The following is a 15,846-nucleotide window of genomic DNA, read 5'->3' as shown; positions in this document are numbered from 1 at the left end:
TCTGGAATTTGACTCATGAGAAAGTTTGAGAAAGGGGGTAAAATAAATCCTACAGCCCTCTTCCCTGCTCCCCCACCCTTTGTAATCCTCACCTTGATGCTAGAATAGCAAGGTGAAAACAATGTTTGTCTTTACAACCAGTGGAGGGGAAGACAGCAAGCAAGCACACAATGGGGAGAACACACAGAAAGGAATGCTTTGGCGCCAGCTATTTGCTTATCTGCTCCCCTAGCTTAGAACACCAAAGGAAGCCTTCGGGCCAATCTTGCTCAGGATCAGGCCAATTTCAGACAGCAGGACTAATTAACTAATCTGGCACAGAAAAGCAGTTTAGGAAGAGATAGCTTGTCTAAGCAATCTTTTCCTTCTAGAAAGTGGGAAGAAAATACAAAAAAACAGGAGTGGGGCAATCAGGCATAGGAAGGGTTCTTATAGCCAGCCGTGCCTTCAGAGGACCGGGCAGAGGCAGCCACTGTGGCCCCCTGTCCTTTCTTCCTGGTAGCAGTTGGTTACAACCTACCTTGTAAGAGCTTGGTAACAAAAAGCTCTCTGTGTCAGGCCTGGAAGCCATATTTTGCATTGGGCCACATTTACTGTTGTGGGAAACTGGGAGGGGGGATTGTATGGAGCAGGGGTGATATATAGTCATAATAACATTCCTTTCTCAGAGAGTCAAGGACATCTTGCCCTGCACCTGGAGGGCTGGAACTGGAGGCATCTCCAGTTGGGACCATGTGATGGACATGTGGAAGCTGGGCAGGGACTTGGACTTCCTTTTGGGTGGGGAAAACCTGGAAGCTTTCAGATTCGGGTTTTCCCAGATGTGCCAATATGACATCTGTAATAAAATGGAACTTTGAGGAACTTCTAGCTTCAGAGTCTTCTTTCGTTGGAGGTGTTACTTGGAACCCTGACACTCTGGCTACCTACTCACCCAATTCCTCGCTACACTCAGAAATATTAATAGTCTTCCGGTAACTTCTGTCTTCCCCGGAGGACGTCTGGAATGGCGTCCCGAACCGAGATTCTGTAAAAGCTGGTAAAACAGCGGAGAACAGCTGTTAGCCAGCTTCAAAGCTTTTCTCTGGGTGAAAGAGAATAGCGAAGAGTGGCTGGAGAGCAGAAGATTGCCCCAGGGGCTCTGCTTTGTTATGCAGAGCCTCGGAGGGATGCCTGCCTAACCCAGCCCTGCTCCAGACTCGGCTCGATCCTGCTAATTAGGCAGGACAAGAGGAAGACGTCCACCTCTGCTCAATTGATTCCATTTTGAATACTAGAAGCAGACGGGACAAATACAAGTGATCGATTACTGGGGAAGCAAGAAGAGAGCTGACTTCTACTTCTTTTAAAAAAGGGAAAAACTTTTTCTCACTTTAAATTAGTGAAGGAAAAAATGGCATCTGAGAGGAAGTGGATTGGAGGCTGCTTGTGAGAGAAAGCGAAGTTCGTCTTTGTGGATTTTAGCTGAATAGAAGCTCTCCATAGGAGGCAAGGTGAAAGTTTTTATTTTACAACTTTAATTTGAGACTTTTTGAGATTTTGAGATTTTACAATTCTAATTAGAGACTTTATTTAAATTAAAATGGCTTTTAAACCACCAAAAGCTCCCATGACGAGAAGGGGGTCTGAAACTAACTTAGAAGATATGTTAAAGGAACAGAACAGAGTTTCTGAAGAAAGATTTAAAGAACTTATGAATAATATTCATGGTGTGAAGGATCAACTTAGGGAGGAAATTAAAGAGACTAATAAAAAAATTAGAGAAGATTTATTGATGGCTTTTCAAGGTTTGGCAAAAAAATTGGAAGTAATGGAGGATAAAATGGAAGTAATTAGTCAAGCAAATCAGTATTTAGATAATAAAGTTGGAGAGCTCCAAAATAAAGTGGACAAAAATGAGGACCATGTGGTAGTATTGCAATATAGAGCGTTGGAGAAGGCTTTGACAATTAGAGGTCTTCAAGATCAGAAGGAAGAAGATCTTTAAAAAGTTATATCTGAAGCCCTAGCTGAAATGTTATGAATGGATCCTCGAGAAGTGGATTTTCAAATTGATAAGGCATATAGGGTTAATTCTTGGGTAGCGAGGCAGAAAAAGCTTCCAAGAGATATTGTAATTTATTTTTTGACTTCTACAATGAGAAATCAAATTTTGCAAGCTACATATCAAAAGAAATTGCAAATAGGAGAACAGGAGGTGTTGGTTTTGAAGGAGATCCCTGCAAAAATGTTAAAGGATAGGAGGGACTTTAGATTTTTTACACAAGAGCTTAAGAAGCATCAGATTCAATATAGATGGGAGGTTCCAATTGGTTTAACAATATTTTTTCAAGGCAGAAGATATCAAATTGATACTGAGTTGAAAGCAAAAGATTTTCTCTTTAATGTATTGAAAGTGGATGTAGAAACAGTGGATAAAAGTCTTCAAGAGAAACAGAGAGTGGAAGCTGAAATGACTCCTGTGATGTCAGTACTTCAAGAACAACCTCAAGAACAAAGAATGACAAGGGGAGCTATTAGGCGTAAGGAGATAGAGGAATGACTTCAAAGACAGGAATGGGATTCTTCTACTGAAGCTGTGGGAGGAGCCAAGCCGAAGAGTGAGAGTCTTCAGCTAATTGCTCAGAAGCTTCAAGAGGCCAGTGATGGCAAATAAATTTTTGACATGGAATGTTAATGGTTTGAACTCAGCACATAAAAGAAGAAAAATATTCCATTATTTGAAACAATTTAACAACGATGTGGTATGTTTGCAAGAGACACACATAAAATTATCAGACCAGAAATATTTGATTAATTAGAAATTAGGTAAACATTTTGTTTCTTCTGCTCCGAATAAGAAAAATGGTATAGTTATATATTTGAAGAAAAATATATCAGCTAAATTAATTGAAACGGACATTCAAGGAAGATATATTGCTATTGAATTGATCTTAGAAGGAAAAAAGACACTTGTGATTGGCATATATGCACCTAATCAACAACAAGAAAATTTTTATAAACTGTTACATGAAAAATTGACTCTTTGGGACTATAAAACATTTATTATATTAGGGGATTGGAATAGTGTAATGGATATTAGAAAAGATAAAAGAACTCTTTCTAAGAAAATTCCTACGCATGCAAAACTGCCTAAATCTTTTTTTGTTTTGATGGAAGATTTTGAGTTGAAAGATATATGGAGAAGGCAGAATTTTGATGATAGAGACTATACTTATTTTTCGGATAGGCATCAATCTTTTTCACGTATTGATTTTATATAAATTACCAATGACTTGCTTTCTAGGGTTAAGAAAACAAAATTATTTCCAAGGTGTTTAACTGATCATAGTCTGGTATGGATGGAGTTGCAATATGAAGGAGGAAGAAGATCATGGAGAATAAATGAAAATTTGTTTAGATATGAGGATAATGTAAATCAATGTAAAAAACAAATGAAAGAATTTTTTGATTATAATTTGAATAAAGGAACTTCGATAGAAATGGTGTAGGATGCCAGCAAGGCCTTTATGAGAGGAAATTTGATATATATTTATAGTAGACAGAGGAGAAAATTACAAAAACAACGTAGGGATTTAGAAGAGGAAATTCAGAGGAAACAACAATTACTGGTATATAATCCACATGATTTAAAAATTAGGGATGCGATAAGGATATTGCAGAGTCAATTTAATATGTTAATGGCAGATCAGGTGGCAACCAATATACAGTATGCTAAACATAATACTTTTTGTAATGCCAATAAATCAGGGAGGTGGTTGGCTTATATGTTAAGGAAAAGACAGAAAGTACGTACTATTGAAAGAATTGAATACAAGGGTAAAGTGAGATTTCAACAGGATAAAATTAAAAAAGCTTTCTTGGAATATTATACAAATTTATATGCCAGAGATACAATATTGAATATGGATATTGATAAATATTTGAAAGAATATAAGGTTAAAGGTTTAACTAATAAACAAAGAGAAGAGTTGAATCGGCCTATAACTTCTGAGGAAATTATTTTGGTAATAAAGCCATTAAAATAGGGAAATCCCTGGGCACAGATGGACTTACAGCAATATATTATAAAAAGTTATAGGATGAGATAGTTGATCCACTTATGGAGTTATTTAATCAGATACTGATGGGAGGAGGAGTGCCACCATCATGGAGGACTACTTTTATTTCATTGATACCAAAAGAGGATCAGGATTGTACTAAGCCTGGGAATTATAGACTGATTTCACCCTTGAATAATGATTATAAGATTTTTGCGAAAATAATGGCAAATAGGTTAATGGAAATTGTACAACAAAGGATTCATACTGACCAGTCTGGTTTTATAAAAGGGAGACAAATGAGGAATAATGTTAGGCAGATAGTGAATTTATTGGAATATTTGGAAAAGAAAAATCAGATTCCGGCAGCATTTTTGGATGCAGAGAAAGCTTTTGATCATTTGCATTGGGAATTATTATTTAAATTAACAGACAAAATGCAATTTGGAAATGGTTTTATACGAATACTTAGGGCAATTTATGGAGAGCAAACAGCTCAGATAATATTTAATGGTAGTTTGACAGATAGTTTTAAAATTGCGAAAGGAACAAGGCAGGGGTGTCCATTATCACCTTTATTGTTTATTTTGTCTTTGGAACCTTTATTGGATAAGATAAGAGAGTTAAGGGAGATAGAGGGTATTAGAATTAGAAGACATGAATACAAAGCCAGAGCATTTGCAGACGATTTGGTTGTTATGTTGACTCAGCCTATAAATTTGAGTGTATATTTGTTGGAAGTAATTAATCAATATGGAAGGGTCTCAGGGTTTAAAGTGAATCAAAATAAAACAAAAGTGTTAACCAAAAATATGATTAAGAACCAGAAAGAAAAATTAGAGGAAATAACAGGATTTGAAATTGTAAAAAAGGTTAAATATTTAGGAGTCTTTCTTACTTCATCAAATGTAAAATTGTATAAGAATAATTATGATGTGTTATGGAAAAAAATTCAGAAGGAAATGAATACTTGGAAAAAAATTACAATTATCTTTGTTGGGGAGAATAGCAGCTATAAAAATGAATGTTTTGCCTAAATTCTTGTTCTTGTTTCAGATGATACCAATAATTAAGAAAGAAAAAAATTTGGAAGAATGGCAGATTGGAATTAATAAATTTATATGGGAAGGGAAAAAAGCGAGAGTTAAAATGAAAATAATGCAAGATACACGGGAAAGAGGAGGATTAAAAATGCCTAATTAATAACTGTATTATGAAGCAGTTGTTCTTTCGGTAATAAGTGATTGGTTTAATTTGATGGAGGAAAGGATTTTGAATATAGAAGGTTATGATTTATTATATGGTTGGCATGCATATTTATTGTATGATAAGAAAGTAGATAAAGCTTTTAAGAATCATGTGTTGAGAATTTCTCTTCTGCGTGTCTGGAAAAAATATTATTATAAGTTAAATTATAAAATTCCTATATGGGCAAGTCCTCGGCACGCAGTAGAGAATATAAATATAGAACAGGAACAAGAAATGATTACTTATAAAGATCTTTTATATAATGAGAGGGGAAATTTACAACTAAAATCTTTGGATACATTAAAAGAAGAAGGGAGGAATTATACTTGGTTTCAATATGGAGGCTAGATGGAAAGAAGATCAGAAAATTGGTATTATTCAAAATGAAGAAAATCTGGTTAAACAAATTAGAAATCAAATCCAGGGGCATATAAAGAGATTGTATAATGTGTTGATAGAAATAGATTCTGAAAGAGATTTACTAAAGGATTATATGATAAAATGGGCACAGAATATTCAGGAACCAATAATGTTGGAAACATGGGAAAAAATTTGGGTTAGAAATGTTAAATTTATGCAAGCGCAGAATTTAAGGGAAAATTTTTATAAGATGTTTTATAGATGGCATTTAGATCCTAAGAAATTATCATGTATGTATCCAGATTATGCAAGCAAAATGTTGGAGATGTAATTGTGATGATGCTACATATTTTCATGTATGGTGGACTTGTAAGAAAATTAAGTCTTTCTGGATAAGAATTTGGTGGATTATGCAGAATGTTCTGAAGAAAAAGATAAAGTTCCTACCACAATTTTTCCTTTTGGGAATAACAACAGACTGTACAGTGATTGAGACTAAATTGATTTTGAACTTAATAACAGCAGCAAGACTGTCGATTGGACAATATTGGAAGAAAAAAGAATTACCCACAATAGAAGAATGGATATTGAAAGTTTCCAATTTGGCTGAGATGGCTAAAATCTCAGCCTTCTTGAAAGACAGTACTCAAGAAAAATATCTAAATGAATGGAAGAATTGGATTAAGACTAAGAGTTATCAGACTGTTTTTGAATGATTATGATGTATTATTTTTTATTGTTTTTGGGGGAAGTTAGGAATTGATGATTGTAGGGGTATAATTAAGTCGGGACGAAATTTTTTTAGCATATGTTTGTTTTATTTTTAACTATACCTTGTGCTCGTTCCGGGAAGTCGGGGGGGAGGGGGGTTGTGAAGGAGGGGAGGGGAGGTGGGGGGAAAGGGGGGGAAAATTTTTCTGTAAAACCTTTTGAATAAAAAAAAAAAAAATAGAAGAATGGATATTGAAAGTTTCCAATTTGGCTGAGATGGCTAAAATCTCAGCCTTCTTGAAAGACAGTACTCAAGAAAAATATGTAAACGAATGGAAGAACTGGATTGATTATATTCAAAATAGATATCAGATTAAGAAATTTCGGATTGCCTTTGAATGAAGGATGTTGTTTTTTATTTTAATGGAAGAAGTCAGGTTATGTGAGAGAGAAGGATTATAATTGTGTTAGATTTTAAAAATTTAATGTATGACTGTTTGTTTATTGAAGTATACCTTGTGTTTGCTCCGGGAACTCGGGGGGGGGGGGAGGGGAAAAATTTAATTGTTGTTGTAAAACTTTTTCAATAAAAAAAAGAAACATTAATAGCCTCTCATGCCTTTATTGGACTGGCTTTTGGGGGGTTTGCATTACTGGCCCAGAAGAACAAATGACCTTCTTGCGGACCGGAGGCCTTGAGCCTTTTGAATTGTGTCACTGTTTTGATGCCAACCATGATCTCTTTTTCGATCATCTAGTCAGCTCAAGATCAGGTGTTGATGCTGTTGCAACAGCTCATCCCTTTTCATCCTGTCTCATTGTGCCCAAAGGATTGTGCAGTAAATATCTGTTCATTCATCAGATGTTGAACATCTACATGAGACAAAGTCATAGTGCTGGGTATTGAATTATTCTTAAAAAGGTTAATTATAATACAGGTAGTCCTCAACTTATCACCACAACTGAGCCCAAAATTACTGTTGTTAAGTGAGTTTTGCCCGATTTTATGATCTTTCTTGCCACCGTTGCTATGTGAATCACTGCAGTTGATAAGTGAGTAACCCAGCTGCTAAATGAATCTGGCTTCCCCACTGACTTTGTTGTCAGAAGGTCACTGCAACCATCATAAACATAAATCAGTTGCCAAGTGTCTTGAGTTTTAATCGCATGACCATGGGGATGCTGCAACGGTCGTGTGAAAAATGGTCATGTCACTTTTTACAGTGCCGTTGTAACTGAATGGTCACTAAATGAACAGTTGTAAATTGAGGACTACTGTAAAGGATCCACTCAGGCTGTAATCTGCTTTCCTGACTTACCGTATATACTCGAGTATAAGCCGAGTTTTTCAGCACGTTTTTTGTGCTGAAAAACGTCCCCTCGGCTTATACTCGAGTCTACGTCTTCGGGAACCCCGCACAGGAGGGGGTACCGAACGGACTCCCATGGGAGGGACGGGGGGCGGGCCCGCCGGGGTCTCGCGGGATTTGTCGCCCCCAGGCCGGCCCCCATTCCCGTGTCTGGTGGGCGGACGGCGCAAACTTGGCGGGCTGTGCATTGGCGCGGGGAAGCCCTGGTGGTGCAGTGTCCCCGTTCGCCCTGGCCTCCGTCCTCCGATCTCCTGCGCTGGGAGCGAGCGAGCGAGCCAGCGAACGGCTTCGGGCACCGCGGACTTTGGCAAGGAGGAAGGTGGGAGGGAAGCGGAGCTGCCGGCTGTGGGGGTTGAGGCGTGCAAGAGGAGTGAGCGTGGAAAGGCCTTTTGTGTGTGTGTGCGTGTGTGCGCGCCTGTGTGCCCTAGGGAGGAAGCGGAGCTGCCGGCTGTGGGGGTTGAGGCGTGCAAGAGGAGCGCCTCCTCTTCCTCCACGCTCGCTCCTCTTGCACGCCTCAACCCCACCATCCCCACCCTCTCCAGCGTGAAGGTCACCTCCTCCCTCTTCCAGGCGGCGGCGGCGGCTCGGCTCAGCGGAGCGCCACAGCCGGCAGCTCCGCTTCCTCCCACTGGTCCCAGTCAGCGAGCGGTGGCGACATGCCGAGCGCCACTCCGCCACCGCTCGCTGGACTGGGACCGTGGGAGGAAGCGGAGCTGCCGGCTGTGGCGCCCGCTGAGCCGGAGCCGCCAGCCTTCTCGGCTGAGGGAGGGAGGGTTTCAACGGTGAAAGCGTCGGCCGAAGGCTGGCGGCTCCCGCCCGCCGCCGCCGCCGCCGCCGCCGCCGCCTGGAAGAGGGAGGAGGTTTCCCGAACGGTGAAAGCGGAGCGGCGCCGCATGTCGCCACCGCTCGCTGGACTGGGACCGTGGGAGGAAGCGGAGCTGCCGGCTGTGGCGCCCGCTGAGCCGAGCCGCCGCCGCCGCCGCCTGGAAGAGGGAGGATGTGACCTTCATGCGCGGAGAGGGTGGGGGATGGTGGGGTTGAGGGGCGTGCAAGAGGAGCGAGCGTGGAGGAAGAGGAGGAGGCGCGCTCCTCTTGCACGCCTCAACCCCCACACAGCCGGCAGCTCCGCCTCCCTAGGGCACACAAGCGCACACACGCACACACACACAAAAGGCCTTTCCACGCCACTCCTCTTGCACGCCTCAACCCCCACAGCCGGCAGCTCCGCTTCCTCCCTAGGCACACAGGCGCGCACACACGCACACACACACAAAAGGCCTTTCCACGCCACTCCTCTTGCACGCCTCAACCCCCACAGCCGGCAGCTCCGCTTCCTCCCTAGGGCACACAGGCGCGCACACACACGCACACACACACAAAAGGCCTTTCCACGCCACTCCTCTTGCACGCCTCAACCCCCACAGCCGGCAGCTCCGCCTCCCTAGGGCACATAGGCGCGCACACACGCACACACACACAAAAGGCCTTTCCACGCCACTCCTCTTGCACGCCTCAACCCCCACAGCCGGCAGCTCCGCTTCCCTCCCACCTTCCTCCTTGCCAAAGTCCGCGGTGCCCGGTTGCTCGCTGGCTCGCCGCCGCCTCCCAGCGCAGGAGATCGGAGGACGGAGGCCAGGGCGAACGGGAACAGCCCACGCTCCGAAGAGGGAAAGGGAGCGAGTGGGTGGGTGGCTGGGACGAGACCCCCACCACAAACACACACACACACGCCCCGTGAGACGTCTTGCTTGCATGTCACACACACGCACCGCTCGCTGGGGAAAAAAAAAGGATGGATGGATGGATGGATGGAAGTAAGGAAGGAAGGATGGATTGATGGATGGAGGCGACCGCTTTGAAGCGCAACCCTTCTCCCGCAACTAAGGGGGGGGGGTCAATGTTTTCCCCAATCCTAGGGTGTGGGGAAACAGTCATTCTTTCTTCCCCCCTAGTCTCTCCCGAGATCGCACTGCAGCGCCCATCATCCCCAGCCGGCAATCTGAGCTCGTGCCATCGATGTGGTCCTTGAACTTCCCCCTCCTAGGATGGCCGGCGTGGAGGGTGTGGTGGTGGTAAAACGGCCAGGAGAAAGCTTTCGCTCTTTTCGAGAGGTCCTCTTGGAAGGCTGCCTTGGAAAGGAAAGTGGGAGGGGCAGAGATTTCTCCTCAAAGGTCCCCTTGGAAGGCTGGGTAGGAAAGGGAAAGTGGGAGGGGCAGAGATTTCTTCCTCGGTCCTTCTAGAGTCCTTGAGAAACTGATATCATACAAGGTTAATAAATTATACTCCTCCTCCTCATTGATGAGTTTTTCATCCTGAAATTGATTGAAACATTGTACCATCATATGCTGCCATAGTATAGTGTTAACAACATCTGTAAAGATGATATATGAGCATGACACTAAGTTTTTTCTATATTTCCCTTTATTGAAAAACTTCCATCATGCTTCTTTCTGAAAACAAAGGTCATTATAATATACCTCATTATATATTTGATTTGATGATATTTCAGTTAATAAATACCATTTAAGGTGTTAAGCTTCTTTTCTTTTTCAGCAGCAAAGTGAATTACAACTTTAAAGAACTTTATTACTTTATATTCATTTATTTTAAGTATAGATTTTAGATTTTTAAACAAATATGTTTAGAGCTTTTATATCTTTCAAGTTATTCAAATTATCCCCTCAGCAGGTATATAATGGCATCCAATTCCAATATCATGTTGGGGCTTTTGAGCAAGGGAGGAGGAACGTGAGCACCGCCTTTCGCGCTGGCATTCCGGGATTTCCCTTTGTTTAGAGCTGGGAATCCTCCTTCCCCCTTTTGCACTCCCTCCCTCCCTCCCTCTCTCTCTCTCTCTCTCTCTCTCACACACACACACACACACACACACACACACACACACACACACACAGACTTCTAAAGTCGATTGGCACAATGAAAGGCAAAGACCACAATTGTTTTAAGAAAGAAGCTTTAGCAGGGAGGGGGGATGGGAGGGTGTTTTAAGTTTTGGCAAACAGCCAGGCCAACTGTATTGGAGAAGGTCACACAACTGGCCTTAACATTTTAGCTGCTGTCTTTTTCCTCACACTTGGGTTTAATGATATTAGAGACCCTTATTGCCCTGCCAAAAAAAAAAAAAAAGAGCCACCCCAACGTCTATGAAAATTAACCTTCTCTGCCAAGAGACACTGTGCAGGGTATTTTCACTATTGGTGTGCATACAGGCTTAGATTTGTGCTGGGTTCTTAGTGCTTAGAGCACTGACCTTCAGAGGCACCCTGGTCCCTTGGAAGCTAAAGGAGGACTCATTTTCATGCTTGCAGTTGTATTGTCAATTTCTGTGAGACAATGTTGTTGAAGTAACTCACTCACTCATTCATTCATTCATTCATTCCTTGTGTGTCCAATCACACTTGGCCAATAAAAAATTCTATTCTATTCTATTCTATTCATTCATTCATTCATTTTATTTTGTCAAATACATATTAAATAATTATATAAATATAAGCATGAATTGAATACATAAAAGGAATACAACTAAAGGGAACATTAGGACAGGGACGGTAGGCACGCTGGTGCTCTTATGCACGCCTTACAGACCTCTTAGGAATGGGGTGAGGTCAATACTAGATAGTCTTTGGTTAAGGCTTTGGGGATTTTGGGAAGAGACCACAGAGTCAGGTAGCACATTCCAGGCATTAACAACTCTGTTACTGAAGTCACATTTTCTGCAATCTAGATTGGAGAGGTTCACTTTTAAGTTTGAATCTATTGTGTTCTCGTGTATTGTTGTGGTTGAAGCTGAAGTAGTCATTGATAGGAAGTACATTGTAGCAGATAATTTTATGAGCTATGCTCAGGTCATACCAAAGGCGGCGTAGTTCTAAATTTTCTAAAGCTGGGAATCCTCCTTCCCCCTTTTGCACTTTTATTGTTTTTCGTTCAAATAAATATTCATGTTATTTTACTTGGCTCTATCTTTATTTTTTACATTGACCAGTAGCTGCCTCATTTCCCACCCTCGGCTTATACTCGAGTCAATAGTTTTTCCCAGTTTTTGTGGTAAAATTAGGTGCCTCGGCTTATATTCGGATCGGCTTATACTCGAGTATATACGGTAATTCAAGATGTTTAGCGCCTCCTCTGGAAGCTTTAAAAACAGGCCTTGTGTATAAGAAGTGCTCATGGGTCCGGCTGGGTCCAGAGGAGAGGCTCTTTTGCCTGTAAAACATCTGGGCTGGGGGGCCCTTCCCTGGTTCTTGGACGTGTTCCTCTGATTCCCAGTCTCGCGTCATTGATGCTTAGGAAGATGTGAATTAAAAATTGTGCTTAATCAGGTTCTAAGATAGCTTTCTCTGCTATCTTAGCATTCTAATATTATCTTGTTATCAGTTTATTATTATTTGAATGGGAGAAATTCACTGTACATTTATCAACATCTACTGATTCAGAAGAAGGTGACAGTGAATAGGCTTGAATTATGAAAAGCTTCGTATTATTAAGGAATTGGTGGTGGAATGTGATAAAAGTGGTATATGAAGGAACTAAAGCCGGTGCAATGGTAAAATAAAGGCTTAGCAGGTAACTCAGCCTGGAGGCCAGAACAAGAGAAGGTGGGTGATCTTTCCTTGGTTGTTTAAAGGGTTAATGGCTGAACGTATAAAGAGGGGTTTTAAAAAAATCTATATATAGTATTTATTGTTAATATATTAAAATACAAAGAAAGAAGGAAAAAAGGTGATACATAGTAAAAATAAGAAAAAGGAAGGCTTGTGAAGACCCCAAAGGTGTCTTGGTTGCAGACATGACTGTGTGTCTGAACCCGAGTGACAGTTTCTGTGACACAACAAGAAGTCTTGATATAAAAATAAATGGACGATTGAATCAGGTGTCTTTCTGATGGAAAATGGGAATGTGCAAGATCTCCATAAATGATGACCGATTAGAGCAAGTGGATGGATTTGTTTACTGGACAGAACACTTCTTAAGGGGAAGGGGGGGGGAAGGATGCAGAAACCTTAAGACCTGCAAATCCTGCAGGTAAGGGAAGTGGATCGGATGTGGTCCCTTGTGTGGAATAAGCAGCTGGAAGGGCAGAAAAGACACGGATTCCAACTTCCTTGTTGCTGGGAGTGTCAGGAAGTGGGTGGGTGGCAAAGCCAGGACTGAAGAGCCAGGCCTTGGAATACCTTCTGGTCTTGCAGAGGAGATGAATTCAGATCCCGCGGCAAAGAACCGTGCAAAGGAAGAAATGCAGTAGATGAGTATAAACAATGCTGGACTCCTTGGGGAGGAAGGGACCTAGGAGCTCTCCTAGCCCAATGCTTCCCAGCACAGAAATTCTCAGACCACCCCGGGAAAAGGGACATTCATAGCAGACAGTTCCAATGCCATTGCCAAAAGGTAACAGATGAAATGGCTTGTGAGGATAGAAAAAAACCGGAGCGATATGGTGGATAGGGATGGTGTAAATGAGTTTTACCTGTTTCCATTACCCGCTTTTCATTTGTTTTCCTGGGCAATGTTGCACAGTGTTGCCTACCTGACAGGAAATAGCATCCTAGGCAGGGGTGAAATGTAAAATTTGTTACTGCTGGTTCTGTGGACGTGGCTTGGTGGTGGTGGGGTAATGTGACTGGGTGGGTGTGGTCAACTTTTTTTTTTAACTTTTAAAAGCATTTTTCTCAGAGGTTGTAAAAAAATGCTTTTAAAAGCCTGTGATGATCAGGCAACTCAGCTGGGATCGCCAGAGGGAAAAAAGCTTTTAAAGGGTTCTGACGATCCCAGCTGAACTGCGCGATTATCAGAGCCTTTTTTTTTTACTTTTAAAAGCATTTTTTTGGCCGAAGAAAAAATACTTTTAAAAGTAAAAAAAAAACCTTCTGATGATTGCGTGGCTCAGCTGGGCATGGGCGGCGGGGGGGAGGCCGGGATTTTTGCTACCAGTTCTCCAAACCACCCGCCGCCATCCCTACCTGATCGGGCGATCTGGTCTGAACCGGGAGCATTTCACTCCTGATCCTAGGTGACCATGTGTACTTGAAATACATGCAGGACAAGGAAGACAAGCCAAGATCCTCAGCTGAGAAGCAGCAACCAGATGCTCTTGCAGCCAGGGGGAACCCTAAGCCCTGTCAGCCCCTGAACTTCAGATTCAGAGAAGCATGCTGGCCTGAGAGACATGGTGACCATAATAGCTGCTATGTTCAGCTAATCAGGAATTTTAATTTTTCTTTTGGGAAAAAGGGTCAATCTTGGTCAAACCAAAAGCTTACTTAAAAAAAAAAACAAGATCAGATGAATTCAGAATATACTGTAGGAGAGTCAATACAATGTTTTTGTTTATTTAGTATTTCCCTTTTGTTTTTGTGGATGATAAATAGTTCCTTTTTATTTTGCATTATTTTACAATTGCTTGAAAATTGATTAGTAAAACCAATTTTTAAAAATGGAATTGCTTAGTTGAGGACTAGAATATCCCAGTTGTGTAGTTCTTCTACTTTGGGGCAGCATTTGAGAAACACCCGGTCAGTCTCTCCACTTCAGCATTGCTGATGGCTCCCATCTGGGGGGGCTGAACTGGCCCTTCCCTGCAGAAAACCTTGGGCACCTTCCCAAGAGGAGTCTGGTTCTTCAACCAGCCTCCTCTGGTGCCCACTTCCCAGGTGGTGCTTCCCACCCAGGACTTAGCTTCTGAGCTGGAAGGAAGGAAGGAATCGAGGGTGTCTTCCTCTGAAGAACCCGGAAGAAAGGGACTCCTGAAGGTCTCTTGGCCCCTTGAGCACAGAGGGGCAGAACTGGGGTCAAGGGCTATCCAGACAGGGGCAGACCCTGCACTAAGGAGACACATCAATCAGGTCTTCCCAACCAATGGACAGCCAAGGTGCTGCCTGCCATCTGCACCTTGGTCAAGTTCCCAAAGGAGGGGGCTGGGAAGGCCTTTCTCAGGGGCGGTTGCCAAAAGAGGTTGCCTCTGCCAGGGGGAGCCATCTGGCCAGCTCCAGCAACCAGGGCTCTCACACAGATGGCACAGAGTGTCAGGCAGGCCCCTTAGGGACCTGGGCTCTGTGTTCTAACCTAGTCTTAGCAGAAGCAAGAAACACTACGGGCCCATGCTACTCTTTACAGGGCGGGGGGGGGGCATACAGAGCAGAGCAGTGCCCCCACTGGGTCACGGATGAGAAGAGCAGCCAGGAGGCCCAGAAGGTGCTCAGCTGGACTCTTCCTTCCAGGTGACCTGAGGGAGGGGCCCCAAAGGTTGCCTCCTCTCTCCTTCCTTTTGTAACAGGTAAGTATAGGTAGAGGGTTGAGGCCTTTGAACTATGAATAATTCTATAACTAGAATTGAGGCCTTTGAACTCTGGTGCTGGAGAAGACTCCTGCAAGTCCCTTGGACTGCAAGGCGAACAAACAAGTCAGTCCTAGAGGAGATCAACCCTGACTGCTCTTTAGAAGGCCAGATCCTGAAGAGGAAACTGAAAGACTTTGGCCACCTAATGAGAAAGAAGGACTCCCTGGACAAGAATCTAATGCTGGGAAAGATTGAGGGCAAAAGAAGAACGGGACGATAGAGAACGAGGTGGCTGGATGGAGTCACTGAAGCAGTCAGCATGAGCTTAAATGGACTCCAGAGGATGGTAGAGGACAGGAAGGCCTGGAGGAACATTGTCCATGGGGTTGCGATGGGTCGGACACGACTTCGCAACTAACAACACCACCACAGGTAGAGAGAAAAGGCACTTCTCCCTCAAAGTTTGTGAGGTAGATGGAAAGGGTGGGGCGAGGCTCCTTCCTTTTTTGCCAAAGGCCAGGGTGACCCACTTCTCAGCACCCCTTTGGCCTCTGCCTCCTCCCCCCAATTCCCCTGCTGGTGTCAGCTTGGCTCGCTGACCTCTCGGGCTCCAGGGCCATTCTCCCAGGCTCCAGTTGCCATGGCTATTGCTGGGAACTCATTGCTATGGAAACGGTGGGAGTGTTGCCTGCAGGGAAGGGGAGAGACTTAGGCCATCCTTCCAGCTGGCCATGGAGGATGGCTCAGCAGGGTCCTGCAAGGCTCGGTCAGCCCAGTTTCTCAAAGCAGCTCTGTCTCCACAGCTTGTAGTGGCTTGTAGCCC

This window comes from Ahaetulla prasina, chromosome 13 (assembly GCF_028640845.1).
Source record: "Ahaetulla prasina isolate Xishuangbanna chromosome 13, ASM2864084v1, whole genome shotgun sequence".
Taxonomy (NCBI): Eukaryota; Metazoa; Chordata; class Lepidosauria; order Squamata; family Colubridae; genus Ahaetulla; species Ahaetulla prasina.
Note: the sequence above shows the minus strand (reverse complement) of the source record.